Genomic DNA, 18,954 nt, shown 5'->3' on the forward strand with positions numbered 1-18,954 from the left:
CAAAGATGCAATTTAGCGTATTCCTCTATACGTCTACATCTAGCGGCATTAGCAGCCTACTTGCAAAATAGACAACACCTGTCCCTCTTTAAGGTACCAGCCATTAAAGCATTTATGGAAGGTCTTAAAAGAATTATTCCTCCAAGATTACCACCTTCCCCAGTGTGGAACCTTAATATTGTTCTAACAAGGCTCATGGGTCCCCCATTTGAACCAATGCACAAATGCAAACTGCGGTTCCTAACATGGAAAGTGGCTTTCCTTGTCGCAATCACATCCCTGCGAAGAGTAAGTGAAATACAAGCCTTAACTCTTGAAGAACCCTTCCTACGACTACATCGTAACAAAGTGGTTCTTAGGACAAACCCGAAATTCCTCCCAAAAGTCATCTCCCCTTTCCATCTAAACCAGTCAGTCGAACTGACAGTCTTCTTCCCTAATCCAGACTCAGTAGCTGAGAGGGCACTTCATACCTTAGATGTTAAAAGAGCCTTGCTTTATTACATCAATAGAACCAAACCTTTTCGAAAAACCAAGCAACTGTTTGTTGCTTTCGCTCCACCACATAAAGGCAACCCTATTTCCAAATCGGGTATAGCCAGGTGGATAGTTAAATGTATCCAAATATGTTACCAAAAAGCGAAACGTACTCTTACAGTTCCCCCTAGGGCGCACTCCACGCGTAAAATAGGGGCTTCCAAGGCATTCTTAGGGAACATACCCTTAGATATTTGCAAAGCAGCCACATGGTCTACTACACACACCTTCACTAAGCACTACTGTGTCGATGTGCAATCCAAACAACAAGCTTCAGTAGGCCAAGCCGTCCTAAAAACTCTATTCCAAACTGCTGCAACGGATACAGGTGACCACCGCTAGGGGAGACACTGCTATATAGTCTATCCTTAGTGTGTGATCTGCAGCTCATATGCCTCGAACGGAATATGCTACTTACCAGTATGCATCTGTTCTTGCCATGTAGAGCTGCAGAGCCACACACGCCCACCCGCCTCCCCGGGACCTGTATCTGTTCCAGCATTGTCTTAATGAGACACTACACATGGACATCCTTTCTCTTTATTTCTTATACACTCCATTTCCCTTCATGGCGAAAAACAATCTGAGGATGGAGTGGATGCCCATGCGCACTGTTGTCCAGAAGAGGAGTCACCTATCTCGTGACCAAAGACTTCTTCCGAAGACAACAACAACCTGCAATCATCCGAGCCCAACACCAGATGGCGATCTTATCCTTAGTGTGTGGCTCTGCAGCTCTACATGCCAAGAACAGATGCATACTGGTAAGTAGCATATTCCTTACCTGCTGCTCCTCCTTGTCCTTGGCCTCTTCCGTAGCTTCATAATCCCTTGCTGCAAGTCCGATCCCCCCTGCTGCTTCTGACTCGACTTTAGTCACGGGTCTGGGGGATGGAGTTGCCGCTCTGAATAACTTTGCTACTGTGGAGCGTATCTGGCGTTGCTGGAGCACTGATCCACCCTTCCCCTTCCTATCTGGGGGATTTTCCGTCCCGATTGCCTTCTGTAGGCAAGGCCCATGTTGCAGTGAAGCAGCCTCTACACCGGTATCCGCATCGGCTGGAGAACGGGTTGTCCGGCCCACTATGGGGACGGCGTCTGTGAGAGCAGCACTCGCCCTCGCCGAACCTGGGGCCATCTTCGACTTCATCACTACGGAAAAGTGGAGTGTGGAATGGCAGCAGTCAGAGCGGGCCAACGCGTGGCGTAGCTTCCTGCAGTCAAGTCATAACTCCTGTTGCCCTAGCGTGACCTTGCACTTAGGTGTACACTTCATAGATTCTGTGTTAAGCAGCGTCTGTAGGGCAATTAGTATGTCAGGCAGCATGCTCTTGGGTTATTGGGGTCTCAACTGGCCAGGGTGCTGTAAACGGTTGCCTTAGCTGACCGCCATCTTGCTTTTCTACATCAAGGCCCCAATGCTTTTTTCCATAGACCTTTCTGTAAAGGGTTACAGAGAAAACGGTTGAATGATATGTTCGAGGCATATGAGCTGCAGATCACACACTTAGCATAGATCGCCATCTGGTGTTGGGCCCGGATGTTTGCACTTGTTTTTGTCCTGGAAAGTCTTTGGAAGTCACGAGATAGGTGACTACTCCTTTGGATCATAGTGCGCATGGGCATCGGCTCCATCCTCAGATTGTTTTTTTCTGCATTCGGGCTCGGATGTGTTTCTCGCGCTCCAGTTCGGAACCGTTACCGATTCCATTTCGACGCGCAATCCTTCACCCTTTCTACGGTATTGCCTCGATCGCGAACCCTACTCGTCGTGCATCTCTCCAAGTCGAAGTCTTCGATTCCAGTCGTCGACGAAGGCCTTCGGGCTTACCTGGGCCTTAGCATCTGGCTCATGGAAAGGACACCATTCAAGAAGTGTCCTTGATGTGGGTCGAAGTTTCCCCACACTGATCTGCATGAGGTGTGTAACCTCTGCTTGTCACCGGAGCACGAGGCCAGAGACTGTCCAGCTTGTGCCTCTTTCCGCTCCAAGAAGACCATTCGGGATCTGAGAGCTTGACGAACCATTGCTCGCTCATCGACGTCCATCCCCGACGACATCTTCCAAGAGGGCGTTGATGTACCGGAGCGGGTCGAAGAAGGCCTTGTCAGCGCCTCCGAAGCCGATGACTCCGATGTTGAAGAGATCACTCCTGCGCAGATGGTCGCAAGTAAAGACATCGACCCCGACCCCCTCCATACAAAAAAGGCTTCAGTCACACCGTCCCCTTCGGGCCCAGGTGCACACCAACAAACCACTTCCCATGACTCGGGCCCGGCAAAGAAGCCTACCAAGCCTTCAGGCTACTCTTGCTCGAGTCAGCCTGCCTCAGGTGCCGAAACTCAATCTTCGGCACCGAAAAAGAAACCGACCTCCTTTTCCATGTTGACCGCTGCTTCCACCTCAAAGTCTTCGACACCCAATACAACGAGCACTGACTCGCCGGCACCGAAAAAACACTCTGAGCCGACCAAGAAACCACTCCCCAAGAGTTCGGACTCGCACTCTTCGGTGCCGAAAAAGTCATCAGAACTGAAAAAGCATACAGGGACTGCAAAACAACACGGGTCCAAACCCAAAGACACTCCGGATCCGGAGTCGAAGAAGCCCCCGGAACCGAAACAGTCGGCGCCGAAAAACCAAACTTCATCAGAAGAGCTTTTTCAACCAGACCCTGCACAAAAAACTCTTGTTAAAGACCCTAAAACTGGTCAATTGACACTAAGTTCCAGGAAAAGACCACTGGACAAGTCTACACCTGCTCCACCACCTAAGAAGAAGGACATTGCTACATCCCCTCTTTGAATCCCTTCTCCACCTCATCCTCCTCCACCTCCTCCTCCCCCTCTCCCTCCACCTTGCTCTCCTACACCATCTCCTACACCAGTAGACGATGATGACACCTCTGATGACACGGGGGGGGGGGGTGCGGATGTGCCGCTAGGAGGTCCCAGTCCACCTGGTGCCCTGGGATGACTTTAATACACCTGATGTACCTAATATCCTGCAAGATGACAACTACCCCTCTAGGCCTTTCCCACCAGAGGACACCATGGGCTTTAATCAGCTCGTACACCGAGATGCCCAGTACCACGGGGTCGACCTACACACAGACCCCGTCGAGGAGGATATTTTTTGTTGGACACTTTCGACACCACCCAAAGGTCAACATCTACTTTACTCCTGCTCAAAGGAGTAAAAGAGTTATTAAGAATGCTCCTGATTATTTAAAGATAAAGACCTAAAGACCCTGTTAGGGCTCGAGTCATCAACCCTCATATAGAGAAACAAGCATTGGCATATCCAATAGGTCTTGCTTTTGGGACCCTATAAGTTTTTAGCCATGCAACAGTTGATGTTATTGCACCAAGGATATTGTGCTGCATAACTAAATACTTATAAGCTCCCAAAAGCGAGACCTATTGGCTATGCCAATGCTGGTTTTGTACAAGCAATAATCCTTTACTGTGTGATCAAGATGTTTTAAATATAGTACATGTTCTCGCCTGCCTCATACTATCTTGTTGATGTATGTATCAAACTCGGACTACTTTGAAATAAAGTACTGCATGCAAATTAGGAAAAGAGAACCCGGAGAGGGCAAGTAGAGCTCGAGCAACAATGGGGAATGAAAGACATGCCTGAGGACCGTCTGCGTGGAAATGAGAGCGAAATCCTGAGGTAAGAGTGAGCAGCAGTAAATATGGACTGCAAGAGGGGCCCTTGGATGGAACTTTGAGTTCTGAGAGAGAACCGGAAAGAACACTCATGAAGGCAGGAGTGTGAGAAAGTGCCATCTTTCTTGCATGGTATGCCCCCACTTTTTGCTGAATGTACTTTGACTGAGTGTGCCCTGGACTCCTGCCAATCAGGTGCCCAGTGCCTATGTTCCTTCCCTAAATAAAAACCTCCAAATTGGCAAGCCCTGGCCACATGTCAGCCCCTGGTAAATGGTACCCTAGGTACCCAGGGCCTTGTGACCAGGGAAGGCGTCTAAGGGCTGCAACACTCATTGTGCCACCCTTAGAGTGCCCTGTACCCTAACACACACACACTGCCCTTGCAGGCTGAGTGTCTGGGTACAAGACAAAACAAAGAGTCGACATGGCATACATCCCTGTGTGCCATGCCCACCACCTACACTGCCCTGGCATACATCAGCCACCCCTCTAGCTGGGTGCCCTATGCCAGTGGTGTGGGCACAGGAGCATGAGCCCTGTGCCCCTACAGTACCCAGGTCCATTTCTGGGCACTGTAAGTGCAGTGCTGCCATTTTAAGAGTACATGGTGCTGAGAGCTCGTCAAACACGAACTCCACAGCACCATAATGGCAACACTGAAGACTGAGAAGTTTGGTATCAAACTTCTCAGCACATTAAACCCACACTGATGCCAGCGTGGGATTTAATGTACCAAGCACCACAGAGGGCATCTTAGAGATTCCCCCTGAAACCTAACCTACAATCCACGTTTGGTCTGAGAGGCTGCCTAGGCTGCCACACAGCAGACATGTTGCTGGACCCCTTGGTAGGAGAGCCCCTGCTCTCCTGGGCCTGCAACAATGCACATCCTGGGCGAGGTGCTAGGTCTCCCCCTCCAGGATGGACAGGGGGAAGCTTCAAAGGCATGCCGCCTCTGTGAGCTTCCCCAGGCCACTTGCAACCCCCTCTCTGACGGGAAGCCTGGCCGGAAACCCCAAATAAGGACCGGGGATGTGCCAGCCCTGCCAACCCCACCCCTCAGGTGGGGGAGGCGAGGTGAAGCACATCGCCGGGCGCTCGCCATCTTGAAGATGGGAGACCCTAACCAATCAGGACTAGGCAACTGCCCCCCTCCCACAGGAGAGTGGCAGAATAGGGGGTGTACCCACCCCAGGACAGGGACCCATTGGTCCCTGCCCTTTACCTACCTGTAACACCCCTAAATCTAGTATTTAGGGGCACCCAGAACCTTCCTTCCCCAGATTCCAAAATACAAAGAAGAACAAGAAGAAAGAAGACCTGCCCTGCAGCTGCTAAGAAGACTGCTTTGGCCCCAGCCCTACCGGCCTGTCGACCCTCGAACCTGCTCCTGCTACAACCCGGCACCTCTTGTGGCCAGCAACCTCACAAACCCCGGAGGACCTGGCTACCTTCTGACTCGAAGCACCTGGGACTCCCATGAGCAGAGACTCTGCTAAAACTCAGCATCTAATCCCTGGCATCAGCCCGGAACCGCGAACCCTGCACACTCTGCACCCGCCAAGCCTGGCCTGTGCCCGAGTGAACAAAGACCACGAGGACGACCCCCCCGGCGGCTGTGACCCTGAGTCCGGCACCCAAGGACTTCCCTCGATGCTCCTGACACCTGCAGCCTCAGAACCAGGTACCCCCCCAACCGCGATCATCAGAGGGTAAGATTTCCCGACACCAAAAGGCACCCCTGCACCCGGCGCCCTGCACCCCCCTGTGCCCAACTCCTGGGTACCTACCTATCCTCCAACTACCCAACTTACCTCTCGAGGTGGTGGTGGCACCTGAAGAATCTTCGTCCCCGAGCTTGCAGTCTTTTTCTAAACCGGAGCTTTCCCATTGAAATCAATTGTGCGCCCGACGGCTCAAAAGCACCCTGCACCCAGCCGCCTGAGTGGCCCTGGCAGTGTAACCTTTGCACCTATCTACTTCCCCATTTGCACTGAGCAAGTGACCAGGAGCCCAGCTCCCACAGCCGCGTGGCCTACCAGTCAGCAGCCACCAACCAAGGCACCCCTGCCTCTCATGGGATAACATTGGGCCTAACTCTCTCTGCACCCGGCTGCCCCTGTGCCGGTGAGGGTGTAACTACTGTACCTACCTGACCCTGGGAGACCCCTGAGTCTGTGCCCAGGACCTTAACTTTGTCAATCGAGTACTTACCTTAAAGCCGATAACTCCATTTTCTCCATAGAGTAACATTGACTGGTTTCTTCTGAAATTTCTTCTAAGTGTGGAGTTTTCAAAACTTAAAATATTCACCAAAAATCAGCCGAGTAACGAAAAGGAAAATACTCACACGCTATTAGGTGAGCGCCCAGTGCTGGATCTTGGTGCCCAGCACTGACCCTGAAAAATATTCATAACCGTACTTACCAGTAACCCAATTATTTTCCATAGGAAATCATTGATTGTTTTTCTGTGAAATTTCTTCTAAGTGTCGATTTTTGCAAACTTTAAATAGTCCTTAAAAATGGTATAAATTGTAAAAACGTAATTACTTACCTGTTTTGGATAAAGGTTCCAGTACTGAGTCTAGGCACCCAGTACTGGATTACAAAAGTAACAAGAACATACTATACCTGCAACTTGCATTTTCTTCCATAGGGAATCATTGACTGTTTTCTATGAAATGTCTTCTAAGTGTCAACTTTTAAAATAGCAAAATATTACTTAAAAATCCTAGTAGTAACTAAGTCGACTTTTATCACTTGTTTCTAAGAACTGTCCCAGGACTGAATCTAGGATCCAGTCCTGGAATTACAAAAGTAATCTTGAAAGTAATCTATTACAAATAACCTGAAACTTCCATTGAACTCAATGCATTATTGTGTTTAAACTGTGTTGCCTATTGCAACAACTTGTATTAATATCTACAAAAGCCAATTGCATATTGCAAAATAATTTACCTAAAGCATCTCATTCTGAGAAAGTATATTTTAATACCTGTTGTTGGTTCTAAAATAAAACAAGTATATATTTTTTATATGTAAACCATTGGCCTAGAGTTCAGTTATTGAGTCTGTGAATCCATTTGCTGACTGAGTGTACAACAAAATGCTTTACACTGTCCTCTGATACTGCCTTACTGCTCGACCAAGCTACCACTTTAGAGAGTAAGGTTATATCTAACTTTAGCCTCTGCCAAACCTCTGGGGACTGTGGACTCTGTACACCCTGTACCTATTTGGGAACAGTATATACAGAGCCACTTTCTCACAAGGAGGCAAAGCTTTAAAATGCACCCAGAAATACAGAGATAAGAATGACTATGCGTGGGGCGGGGAGTAAGCATCAGAGTGTACCAAGTGTGGCAACTAGGCGTAAAGGGGTCTTTGGAGTGCGGATGTGTTAGTGAGTGCAGCCATGGACAGTCTGCTTAGTGTGAAGAGCGGAACGTCAATGAAAATGTGAAAGCAGCGAGGTTTGGGATAAAAGGCGGTGGTTGCAACCTAACTTGACTTTCAAGACAGCTGTCAGATTAAGTGGCAATCGGAAGCGGCCACACTAGGTCACAGCACTAAACGGTTTGGATCAGATGATGCTGCACAAAGAAAGCGAGTGGAACGCTTCTGTGGCACGCGGCACCTTCTGTTGGCTAAGTTCAAATAATATGTATATTTTACCGATGTATTGGTAACTTTGGGGCGCTGAGAACCTTTGTCAGGTAAAGGTTCTTCAAATTAGGACATGCTGCATTTGTCACACTAATGAGGATGGGGTGGAGGGGAAAGACACTGCTTTCTTTGAGGGAAGCAGAGGGCTCGAAATATCTAAACCTCGATTGCAAGTGTGGGGTTTTTGATTTGGCAAACAGACATCTTGAGTAATTGAAAATGCGATTATTTTCTTGTAAGGGTCAAAAATAGAAAGGTTGCTTGTGACAAAGATGGATTGAAAATAAGACTAGGACGAGAGATGGGGATCGAGAGATACAGAGAGAGGATACAACACGAGCCAAGGAGGGATGGGAGGGAAGATAAGAGGGCACAAAGGGGGAGCAGAGAGAAAGAGACTGCTCGAGTGCAAATGTGCATTTCCGACAGGTGACGGTTCATGTCTGGATGAGACCGAGACGAGCCTCAGAAAAAGGGAATAAAAGGGCATAAAAGATACACAAAGCGTGTAAATGACCAACAAACAATATCCAACAAGCATTGGCCACGCGGCCGTGAAAGTGACACGGCCGCGCGGCAGCGAAAGTGATCGCAAACGCGATCCAGCGCTGGGAGCCGAGGAAAGACAGATGGCAGCTGCGCGCGTGCACGCAAGCTTGAGGCCACCAAAAGCCTGTGGTGGCACTTTCAAAAGCCGCTTACTAATGTCTCGCAGAGCAGCGCATGCGCTGGCTCAGGCGAGATCTAAAAATACAAACCTGGCCCTACAGACCCAGCTTACATTAAGGACACTGTTCCATTAGACTCCATGGTGGTATCCAATGCCAGGAAGAGGGCTAACTCTCAGACATCAGGTGACGCAGTCCCACCCGACAAAGAGTCTAAACTCTTGGACGCCTCCGGCAAGAGAACAGCCTCACAAGCGGCTAACATATGGCGCATCGCCAACACTCAGGCCCTGCTAGCCAGATACGATGGGGCACATTATGACGAGTTAGAGTCCCTATTGCAACACCTCCCGGACAAATACAAGAACAAATCCAACTACCTCATACAGGAGGGTAAACTAATAACCAGTACCTCCATTCGTTGCGCTCTTGATGTGGCAGATACCGCCTCCAGAGCTGTAAATACAAGTGTCCTTTTGCATAGGCACGCTTGACTACGCATTTCAGGCTTTAAGCCTGAGGTACAAAGTTCGATCCTGAACCAACCATTCGACCAAGAGCACCTCTTTAGCCCTAATGTAGACTCATGCCTGGAGAAAATGAAAAAGGACACAGACCCAGCCAAGTCAATGGGAGCCTTGCAATCACAAGCTCCCAGGCGTTCTTTTCGTTGCTCCTCCTACAAAGGCAACTCCAGAGGCTACTCATCAGACAGCCCCTCCACCTCTTACAAGGCTCCCACCCAGTCAACCTTCACCAGAGGTTACCAGGGAGGAGGTTATAGAGGCAACAATAACAAGGGCAGAGGCAAGACTAACGACACCCGCTCTACCTCCACCCCTACTCAATGACTTCCCTCCGCTTCCCCCGGACCATTCCACTCCTGTCGGGGGAAGACTACAACAGTTCCTTCCTGTCTGGACCAACATCACCACAGACAGGAGGGTGCAACAAATAGTTCATTCGGGTTACTGTCTCAAACTTACCTCTACCCCCAAACATACCAACCAAACAGCGTCCAGTGTCACAAGAACATCTATCACTGCTAAAGCAGGAGGTAATATCCCTGCTACCAAAAAATGCAATAGAACTCGTTCCCCTGCGCCAACAAAACACAGGAGTTTACTCCCTGTATTTTCTCATACCAAAGAAGGACGGCTCTCTGAGACCTATTTTAGACCTCAGACCCCTAAACCTATACATACACTCAGACCATTTCCACATGGTCACACTTCAGCAGGTCCTTCCCCTTCTTTCACAAGGCGACTTCCTTGCTACAATAGATCACAAATATGCCTACTTCCATATTCCCATTCTTGCAGCTCACAGGAAGTATTTCGGTTTGTAGTGGACGGGCAGCACTATCAATTCAAAGTACTCCCGTTCGGAATCACAACAGCACCAAGGGTATTCAACAAGTGCCTAGCGGTTGTAGCAGCCCACTTAAGAAGACAACACATTCACTTCTTACCATATCTCGACGACTGGCTCATAAAAGCCAGATCATACAACCAGTGTGTACATCACACTCGCTCGACTGTCCAACTACTGCACGACCTGGGGTTCACAGTAGACCACACCAAGTCTCATCTGCAACCGTCCCACACACAATACCTCGGTGCCACCATAGACCCCTCAAGAGCGCTAGCTTATCCCACTCCAGCCAGGATAGCAAGCTTGCAGGCTCTCCTCCCAAAATTTCAACCTCAACACTCTCTTCTAGCTCGAGTGTTCATGCACATAGGGATGATGGCCTCTTGCATATTTATAGTGCATCACGCAAGACTCCAGATGCGTCCGCTACAAGAGTGCTTAGCACGCCAATGGAACCAGGCTCAAGGTCAGCTAACAGTTCTGGTGTTTGTAGACGGTCGTACCCATCGCTCTCTGCAGCGGAGGAACACCAAGAACCTTTCCAAAGGGCGACTGTTCCTAGAGCCGATTCCTCATAGTTATGACGGCGGACGCATCGCTCTCCGGCTGGGGAACTCACCTACTACATCACACCATGCAGGGCAGATGGACACCTCAACAAAAGTTACTCCACATCAACCACCTGGAGTTACTAGCCATATTCCTAGCCTTAAAAGCATTCCAAAAGCAAATATCAGGCAAAGCTGTCTTAGTCCACACAGACAACATGACCGCCATGTACTACATACAGAAACAAGGAGGGACACACTCTCTGCAGCTCTCAGCTAGCACATAGCATATGGAGATGGGCTATACCTCAGAATATATTTCTCCTAGGCCAACATGTCCCGGGAGTCCAAAACACCATAGCCGATCTGTTAAGTCGTCAAACACAACAGATCCATGAGTGGGAACTTCATCCACAAGTTCTTCAGCCATTCTTTCAAATGTGGGGGCAACCACAGATAGACCTCTTCGCCACCCATGAAAACGCCAAATGCCCAAGCCTCGCCGCCAGATATCCACTCGCATTGTCCAAAGGCAATGCGATATGGATGAATTGGTGAGGCAGATTTGCGTACCCATTTCCGCCTCTCCCACTCATTCCACTGGTGGTGCGCAAACTACAGCAACACTCGCTGACTCTCATTCTAATTGCTCCAACTTGGGCCAAACAACCGTGGTACACCACATTACTAGAACTGTCCATAGTTCCTGACCAAAAATTACACCTCTCACCACGCCTCTTAACCCAGAACCGTGGAGAGCTCAGACACCCGGACCCAGCACAGCTCAATCTTGCGATAGGGCTCCTGAGGTCTTAGAGTTTGGTTACCTTAATCTTCCCCCTGACTGTATGAACGTCATTAGAGAAGCTAGACGTCCCACCACTAGAGCCTGCTATGCAGCCAAGTGGAAGCGATTTGTGATATATTGTCATAACAACACCATCAATCCCCTAGACGTGTCTATCCAACACATCATAGGGTACCTACTACACCTCCAAAGGTGCAACTTAGCCTATACGTCTATTAGACTGCACCTTGCTGCCATTACAGCATATCTACAAAATAGACAACACTTATCACTTTTCAGGGTACCTGCTTTCAAAGCCTTTATGGAAGGCCTTAAAAGGATAATTCCTCCCAGAGTTCCTCCCTCACCTGTGTGAAAATTAAATATTGTTCTCACAAGACTAATGGGTCCTCCTTTTTGAACCTCTACATAAATGTGAGCTACAATTCTTAACATGGAAAGTTGCTTTCCTAGTGTCCATTACTTCTCTTAGGAGAGTTAGTGAGCTACAAGCACTAACTATCCAGGAACCTTTCTTGCAAATCCATCATAATAAGGTTGTTCTACGAACTAATCCTCAATTCCTTAAATAAGTCATTTCTCCCTTCCACCTCAAACAGTCTGTGGAGTTGCCCGTATTTTTCTCGAAACCACAGACAGTAGCAGAAAGAGCTCTTCATACTTTAGATGTTAGAAGAGCATTGCTTTATTACATCGAGAGAACACAACCCTTTCGGAAGACCAAACAACTTTTTGTATCTTTCTCACCGCCACACAAAGGCAACCCCATATCAAAGTCTGGGATAGTTAGATGGATCGTTAAATGCATACAAATTTGCTACCACAAAGCAAGGAAGTGATGTGAGAATAAAAATAAGCCTGGGAAACTCACTAACCGATAATTTTATTCCCAGTGGCCCAGGGTATATTAAAAACGAATTAGATGGATAATGTGTCAGAACTTCTAATTGCGTCTGATTTACCCCTTGGTCGACATGTTTCAGCACTAAGGTATACATTAACAAGCATTGGCATAGCCAATAGGTCTCTCTTTTGGGACCTTTATAAGTATTTAGTTATGCAGCACAATATCCTTGGTGCAGCAACATCAACTGTTGCATGCCTAAACACTTATAAGGTCCCAAAGGCGAGACCTATTGGCTATGCCATGCTTGTTAATATATACCTTAGAGCTGAAACATGTCGACCAAGGGATAAATTAGACGCAAGTAGAAGTTCTGACACATTATCCATTATCCAATGCGTGTTGTTCTTGGAAAGAGACAGCTTGTCATGCCCGCATGATCGACCAGTTCAAACAGTCAGGGGTATGGTCCAGAATGCGATTTTGGTGCACGGGATGAAAGTTGCCTATTAAGGGCGCCTCCTGAGAGGTATACAGGCTTGAGATTGGTTGATAGCTCTTCCTTGACTGCACCTTTCTGCAATGGATATTCTAGTGACTTACTTTGACTGGGTCTACAGGGTTTCCAGAGGAGACACTTTTGCACAACATACAGCAGTTTGTAACATCTTGCACTAGGCATTTAGACACAGAACTGATATGCTCTTCTATTCAAGATTTTTATATACCCAGATCAATTGAGTGGCCTGTATGTCATTTGAAAAGAACCTGTTCACTGCCATGAAATGTATCTGAGGGGACCTGGGAAATCGATGGAGGGCAATTAAAAGTAACTTTCCACCCATAAGTTGAGATAGTCTGGGAGGCTTCATTCCTTCTTCATGGGTCTTCATGGGTCACCATGGCCTGTTAGCCTGAAGGGCTCTTCTATGTGTCGCTGTGTCACTGCGTACCCTTGTGGCCTCCGTTGTCACTGGCCTGCTGCTATGGATCACTACTTGCTTCCCCCTGGAAGACAAGGTTGAGGTTAATTGGTGGCTTCCATCCTTTACTCATTTCGTTCTGCAGTGGGGAAGTTGTCAGAGCCTGCTTCCCTTGCCAAAATGTGTTGTTATATTACATTGTTATGAAAACCTTTATAGATCGCCCTATCATCTGGAGGCCTGCTGGCAGTAATGGGACCCTTGTGTTACGAAGTTATCAGATAAATTATCCAAAGATTTGACCGGAAAGCAGAGTTAAAATGCGTCTTAAGAGCAAGTGTGAAAGAATAGATGTGAGATGAAGAGGGAGACCTTGTAGAAACCTCAGAACCAAGGTCGAAGAATGGAATTAATATATACGTGGGCGAGTGATAGGTTCTAGACCTTGCTTCATTTGAGCCAGTGGGTGAAGGGGTGCACACCGGCCCTCATTTTTGGGGACCAGTACTTATATTTCTTTGTCAGACTTTTATCCAAAGCAAGAGATTCGAAAACACACAAGGAGCAAAGGGGGAAGAAAAAGGCCGAAAAAAGTGACGAAGGTTCAAAGCAAGAACATGCAGGAGTGAGAGAACGGGACAGAAGGTTGTGGAACAAGGAAACAGATGGCGGAATCAAGACTATGCAGCCATGGCTTTCAGCGTGCTGACATACAGCAGCTCCTTCTGAGCAAAACTGTGAGCCCCGGGGCTTCTACTTACAAATTAAGCACCGGTCCTAGAGGAGTGTAGGTTCTTACGTAATGAGAAACACGTGGGAACAGTCAGTGGTGCTGGAACTGTGGATGCGGTAATTGATGAACCAATCCCATAAAACTTGGAAGATTTTAGTAGGAAAATTAACAATAGAACCACTGCATATGTTTTTTATTTGTCATCATTTAGTATGTTTTCCGACACAGACTGTTAAATATCAGGCACCTGTTTCTGGCAAACTGCTCTAATTATTTTAACATGATGACCTCTGTTTTAGTTTCCTTTCTGTGACTGCCAAGTGAGGAAATGTTCTTATTTGAACCGAATCTCCCCGCGTAGAGGTGTAAGAAAGAGGAACATTAAATCCAGTTCAGAGATTAATTTGTAAAAAAGAAAAAAGTCCCCGTCCCCAAACGTTTGTTAGTGGCCAGTCAGCCACTACGACCACTTGCGTGGGCTGTTGGTTCATAAGGACTTTCAGATATTGTAACTGTAGCTCTACTTTGGTTGTGGCTGACTATCATGGTGTTGTTTCTCTCTTCAAATATTTAAGTTAATCATAGGAGTTAATCTGTTTCCTGAGTCGGAAGGGAACACCTAGATTTATTTCTTTTTGTCTGCTCCCCACAGCAGCAAAAATGGTTACATTCTGTGTCTGTGAGCTTCGAACACAACAAAAAACTAAATCGGTAATCGTCCATTGTGTGGCCAGAGACGTGCCATCAGGCTTTGGTGTGTGTGAATGATGCCATGACCTGTGGCGTAAAGACGGGTAATGACCAGATCCGTCCAACGTTGTCTGGCACATTCATGTACCATAAGTATTGCTGCTCCCAGGGAAAATCAGACACAGGCCCTGCTGCACTGAACGAAGAAACCCAGGTAAAATCTCTCCCCTTTTAAAATAACATAAGAGGAAATGCAAGCTTGTCTCTCTGCTTGAATTTCCTCCTGCCTGCTTTTGGTTTGATTAGACGCCTCCTTACTATAATGAGGCCCTTGAGAGGTTAAGAAACTAATTTGCATCTTTCACTTTTGGGTAAAGGGGCCCAACCCCCAGACGACAAAAGATGCTGGAGTCCGTGTGCACTTGAAAGAACCTCATATTAGAGAGCTGACATTAAAAAACAAACATTGGCCGCGCAGCCGTGAAAGTAACGCGGCCGCGCGAAAGTGATCGCGGGGACGCGCTCTCTGGTGGGGGTGGGGCTGAGCGAGGCGCTTGGGAGAGCAAGCGAAAGGAAAGGGTGCCGCGAGGAATGAGCCATGACAAAAACCCAGATGGTGACTGCGCGCGTGCGTAGCTGCAAGCTTGAGGCCAGGAAAAGCGTGTGGTAGGACTTTCAAAAACCCACTTACAAAATGTCTTGCCAGAGCAGCGCATGCGCTGGCTCAGGCGAGACCTAAAAAAGAAGCTTTCTTCAGGACCTCTATATACTAATGTGGTAAAGTGAAAAAAGTGAGTGGTAGAAATATAACCACGTGTTAACGCATTTAAGTACACATGCTAAGGTGTACAATTCATGCTGAGTGGACTGACCGTGTCTCCTTGTCCACTGTTGTGAAAGTACCTGTGAAGAGAAAGTTTCGACAAGACGAAACAACATGTAACATATAAAAAATTGTGGTTCAATTTGACGGTTGTTGTCAATTTCACTCTCCTAATGCCCGTGTGGTTACAGAAACATTCGGTGTCACTCATGCGTGCAAAACCACTCATACATATGCACAATGTTTCGGGTTTTACAAATAGTGCGAAGGGGCTACTCCCTCCCCTTCGAGACTACCCCTCCAGCCATGCCACCTCAGTACCACCGCATGTCGGGGATCATTTGGCACTTCTTCAACAGAAAGTTGCAGCCCTTTGGCCAAGGGGGCCATTGAGCGCGTTCCTGCGCCAGAGGTAGGACGTGGTTCTCATTCCCACTACTTTCTGATGCCCAAGAAGGACAAGGGCCTGCGTCCTATCTTGGACCTCAGGGACGTCAATCGCTTCCTCCGGAAGGAGAAGTTCAGGATGTTAACTCTGGCTCAGGTCTTGTCTGCCCTCGACCCTGGAGACTGGATGGTAGCATTGGACCTTCAGGACGCATATTTCCACATTCCCGTCCTGCCGGCCCACAGGCGTTGCCTGCGGTTCACGGTAGGCCACGAGCACTTTCAGTTTACTGTGCTTCCCTTTGGCCTTACCAGCGCCCCTCGGGTGTTCACGAAAACCAGGCGGTGGTTGCAGCTCATCTGCACAGACGACTGGCTGTTAATGGCCCCAGACAGTCGTTCTCCCACCTCCAGAATACGGCCGACCTCCTGCACTTGCTGGGGTTCTCCATCAATGTGCCGAAGTCTCACCTGATTCTATCTCAGAAGCTCCTCTTCATCGGAGCAGTTCTGGATACGAACCACTTTCGGGCCTATCCTCCCGAACGGCGAATCCAGGATATTCAGGCTATGATTCCAATCTTTCAGTCCCTATCCTGGGTTTTGGTCAGGATGACACAGGCTGCTGTGCCTCATGGCCTTCTGCATCCTGCTGGTCACTCATGCCAGATGGCATATGCAGGCTCTGCAGTGGGACCTGAAGTTCCAGTGGGCACAGCATCGGAGGAACCTGTCCAATTACGTCCAGATCTCGGAGGGCACAGCACAACAGCTGCAGTGGGTCAATGGCAGATCCCTCTCCCTTCCCCAACTGGAGCACACAGTGGTGATGGATGCGTCCCTCCTGGCAAGGGGGGGCCACATGGGTGAGGCGGAGATCAGAGGCCTCTGGTCTCCGGCGGAGTCCAGGCTCCATATCAACCTTCTGAAGCTTCGGGCGATCCGACTTGCACTGAAGGCATTCCTTCCCTCTGTCAAGGGAAGAGTAGTGGTGGTGTTCAGACAACACCACCACCATGTGGTACTGCAACAAACAGGGCGGGGTGGGGTCATGGACCCTATGTCAGGAGGCCCTGCGCCTCTGGACATGGCTGGAACATCAGGGCATTTCCCTGGTGTTCAGCACCTGGCAGGTTCACTGAACGCCAGGGCGGACAAACTCAGCCGCAGGTGCATGATGGATCACGAATGGCGTCTTCACTCGGACGTGGTGCAAGGTCTCTTTCAACAGTGGGGAGAGCCTTGGGTTAGATCTATTCGCCACCGAAGAGAACGCGCAATGTCGGCAGTTGCTGCGTGTTGTAATTTCCAAGGCGGCACTCGCCAGGCGACACTTTTCATTGCGAGTGGAGCTGCGGTCTGTTGTACACCTTTCCGCCTATACCACTTCTGCCCAGAGTGCTGAAGATGATCAGGCGTGTCCGGGCCCGAATTATTCTTGTGGCCCCGTACTGGGCTCGAAGAGTTTGGTATCCTGAGCTACTCGGTATGACCATCGATCCCCCATTCCGTCTGCCTCTTCAGGAGGAACTTCTGTCGCAGCAGCAGGGGACGGTCCTCCACGCGAACCTGTCCTCACCTCTTTGCGTGGAGATTGAGGAGCAGCAGTTGATTCCTTTCGACTTGCCTCCCGAAGTCTGTGATGTCATTCTGGCAGCCAGGCCTCCCTCCACTAAGTTTGTATACGCCTGCAGGTGGAACAAGTTTGTGGTGCACAGCAAAGCCTGTGGATCCCCTTTCTGCCCCTCTTTCAGAAGTCCTTCTGTTCCTTCTTTCTTTGGCCCAGCAGGGTTCTGCTCTGGGCACTATCAAGGGCTACCTTTCTGCTATTTCAGCCTTTCTTCGGCTTCCTGATCAGCCCTCTCTTTTCAAGTCCCCTGTGGTAAATAGATTCCTCAAAGTTATTACTCATCTTTTGACTCCTATTCCCTTCGTATTGCCTCAGTGGGACTTGAACCTGGTTCTTACATACTTGATGTGCGCTCCCTTTGAGCCTCTTCACAACTGTCCTCTTCGTCTATTAACTTTGAAGACTGTTTTCCTAGTTGCCATCACCTCTGCCAGGAGAGTGAGTGAGCTCCAGGCTCTTCCTTGTAAATCTCCTTTTCTGTCTGTCCATCTGGACAAGGTTGTGCTCGGAACACGTATATCCTTTCTGCCAAAGGTAGTCGCTGCCTTTCACATCGGGCAGACCATCACTTTGCCCACCTTCTTTCCACCTCCGCACCCTTCCAGAGAGCAAGAGAGGCTCCACCGTCTGGACCCAAAACGTGCGCTCTCATTTTATCTGAATTGCACCCAACAGTTCTGGGTGGATGACCAGCTCTTTGTTGGCTACGTAGGCGCCAAGAAAGGTGGGGCCATACACAAGCGGACTATCTCCCGATGGGTCATCTTGTGTATTAAAGCCTGTTATTCTCTGCTGAAGAAGGAGCCTCCGGTGGGGCTGCGCGCCCATTCCACCAGTGCGACGGCGGCCACTACGGCATTGGGACGTGGTGTCCCCTTGCAAGACATCTGTCAGGCAGCTACGTGGGCCTTGTTGCACACTTTTACTAAGCACTATTGCCTGGACAGCCAAGTCCGTAGAGACTGCTTCTTTGGCCGTTCTGTTCTCCAGGACTTGGTATGATCTTTGTTCGCAGACCCACCACCAGGGTTGGTATTGCTGGGGTATCTATTCTAAGGTAAGGAATCTATCCCTACGTGTTTCTTTCAGATGAACAAGTTATTTACCTTCGGTAACGATAGATCTGTAAGAAACATTAGTTAGTGATAGATTCCTTACCGCCACACCCATCCTCCCCGTTCAGCGAACTGATTTCTAGGGTTAAGGTCATCCCTTTCCGAACCCTAGTTTCAATGCACCAGTGCTCAGTATCTTGCATGGCTCTGCGTTCCCGGCGCAGAAAGTCGTGTACAGAACTGACATCAGCGCGCGAGGGTGGCGTCTAAGTAGCTGCCGTGACGTCATCTCGGCGACCACAACGGACACGGAACCGCATGACGCCACCTTCCGACGCGCAGGGGTACTGCTGACGAAAACTTTCCGGATCCAGTCTGACTCCTGGGGGTAATTCTAAGGTAAGGAATCTATCACTAACTAATGTTTCTTACGGATATATCGTTACCGAAGGTTAGTAACTTGTTTTTTAGGCAAAAAGCATCTCCTTGGAGCTCTTTTTCAATGTTTTTAAAGTTTCCTTATAAACTAAGCTTGGGTGGGATAAATACCTGCTTGGACAGCTAAACCTTTAATGCCCAGAGTAG

General features: G+C 48.7%; 1 protein-coding gene across 9 annotated transcripts in view; it reads left to right on the forward strand.

Annotated features, from left to right (window-relative positions):
* Nucleotides 1-18,954, forward strand: part of LOC146799881 (uncharacterized) — a 638,539-nt gene that overhangs the window by 368,767 nt on the left and 250,818 nt on the right. The gene's annotated exons all lie outside the window — the stretch shown is intronic.

Source organism: Triturus cristatus, chromosome 8 (assembly GCF_964204655.1).
Source record: "Triturus cristatus chromosome 8, aTriCri1.1, whole genome shotgun sequence".
Lineage (NCBI taxonomy): Eukaryota > Metazoa > Chordata > Amphibia > Caudata > Salamandridae > Triturus > Triturus cristatus.